Below are 2582 nucleotides of genomic sequence, written 5' to 3' on the forward strand. Positions count from 1 at the left end.
TTCCCTGTCCCATCTTTCCAGGCTATACCTTTACTGAAACTGTCTGGTCAAACTCAAAATTCTTAAAATCATTCTGCTAGTCGCTTTGCTCTTGATTCTCAACATAGGTCTGGCTAGAAGTCCCAAACAGTAGCCATGCCACTGCCTCACCTTTAGACTGTCTTGAAATTTCTTCTGCCAAGTTACTTAGTCCACTACCCTTAATCTCAGTCTGAGGCACAGTCTCTGGACAACAGCCAAATGCAGATAAACTGCCGTAGCACAACACACGTGTTCTGGAGTCCAACAGCCAATGCGCTCCTTACTCCTACTGAAATCTCCTGAGCCTGGTCTTTAATGCCTGCATTTCTCTCAGCATTCTGGACTTCTGAGCGCTGATCAGACTCTCCTATCAAGTTCAGCCTACAGCATCCCAGGGCTGCTTCTTCAGCTGGCTTCTCCAAACCCTTCTAAACTCTTCCCCCAAGCCAGTGCCAAAGACTGCTAAGCCTTATGCCAGGTAATGTCACAGAAGCAACCCCACTCGTGGTACCAAAATCTTAGTCATGTTTCCTCATTGCTGAGACAAAATACCTAAATTTAAAGACAAAAAGATTTATTCATTTATTTAGGTCCTGGGGATCAGACTCATGACCTCGAGCTTGTCAGCAGGCACTTGCGCACGGAGCTAAATCCCCCCACCCGGAAATGTTTGTTTAAACTCACAGTTTATAAAGATTTCAGATGGCTCCCCGGCAGGGTGGTATGGCTGAGGTTTCTCTACAAGGAGAAGCAGCCCATGGAAGCAGGCAGGCGACAGCAGAGCAGCCGCTCTATCTGTCCCTTCGTGTTCCATCCACACTCCACCTGTGAGATGGTCCACCCCACCTAGGACGAGGCAGCCTAAATCCCAGCATCACGAAATCTAATCCAGCCACCCTCAGAACTCTGACCTCTGACCACTTAAGCCTTTGCAGGAGCATCTGGATAGAAAGCACACCACCAGCTTTTCCCCTGATGGGTGTCTTCCTGGAAGAGTTAAAGACATCGTTATCTTCATTGTACGAGTATACATGCGTCAGGCCCCTAACTCATAACAGCTCAGTGCTACAAAAGGACTGCATATCCATTAGCAGATGAATGGGAAAGTGGTATTTATATACAACGGAGTATGGGTCTACCATAGAGAGGCATAAATTTGAGTCACTTGTAGAAAATGGACCCACTTTGAGACCATAAAGCTAAGTGAAATAAATCAGATACAAAAGCGTAAGTATCTCCTGGTTCCTCTCATATGAGAAACCCAGAGTACAAGTAATTTTTTTGAGGCAGGGTCTTGCTGTGTAGTTCAGGTTGGCCTTAAACTTATTAGGTAGCCCAGGCTGGCCTCAAACTCATGGCAATCCTCCTGCCTCAGCCTCCTAAGTTTTGGGTTTATAGACATACACCACCATACCTGGTTTCTAAAGCATAAGTAATTTAAAGAGCAAAATACAGGGTGCATAAAAGATACAGGGAAATAGAGCTTTTGCAAATGGCATCAAGATCTCAAGATCTTGGGAGGAGGGAGGAGGAAATAAAACTTATACACACACGCCAGCTCCCCATGATCAAACATGTCCTAATACAAATTTAATGAAAAATAAATTTTAAAAAAATGTAAAGGCCAGTAGAAGAACAATCTGTTGTGAGACTCTGTGACCTGGAGACCCCAGTGATACCATCTGCAGCAACAGGCACCGTGTGGAACTTCTGGCGAGCTGGGTAGGTGGGCCACTGAGCAGCGTCTTCGGTTCTGGAGAGAGCTGGATGCCTCCTGGCACCTGCTTTCCCCCTGAACGGGGGCGGTGGCAGCCTCCCCGGCCCCTCACGCCCTCCACCCTCCCCGCATCAGCCCTGGCCCTGACCCTGTGGCCCCGATGGGGAAGCCCACTCCTCCTGCAGTCCCGCCTCGCCACCCCTCAGCCTCTCCCCACCTCCCCAGTTCGGATGAGGCGTCTCCCTGGGTTTAGGGTCAGCGCCCGCTGTGAACCCCTACCGCTGCCCTTACCCCCTGATCCTGTAATTGCCTGTTTACTCTCCTGTCTCCCCTGTACAGCAGGAGCTGTGTTTAACTCACCTCCCGTCTCCCCTTCATTGTGCGGTGTCTGCTGCTTTGTAGATGCAGAGTAAACATTTTTTTTTTTTTAATGAAAGCAACTGAGCGGATAATTTAACCTCGTTAAACCTGAGTTGAGAGAGAGAGACTGGCACCATATGAGGAAAAGACAACGGGATGGCTCAAGGAGAGGAAGGCATTTCCTGTCCCCCACCACATCTCAGACCTCACGCTTGTGCTGCTGACTCAAGTACAGAGTCCGTGTCTCACTGCTGAACCAAAAGAAGCCACCAGGGACTTCAAAACACAACAGTCATGGAAGAGAAACAGAGGCACAGAAATGTCGGGGCCCTAACTGGCCACGTGTTGGTGCTCTTTGTTACTAAGTAGATCTTATTATCACATTAAGAGAATCTTATTTTCCTTAAGACCAAGTTACTGATACTTAACAATTCCTACAAATTCTTCATTAAAAAGACCAAGTTGCTGTATCTGGTGTAGCAAG

This window comes from Cavia porcellus, unplaced genomic scaffold (assembly GCF_034190915.1).
Source record: "Cavia porcellus strain 051 isolate PalLab524CR breed Dunkin Hartley unplaced genomic scaffold, mCavPor4.1 scaffold_12, whole genome shotgun sequence".
NCBI lineage: Eukaryota > Metazoa > Chordata > Mammalia > Rodentia > Caviidae > Cavia > Cavia porcellus.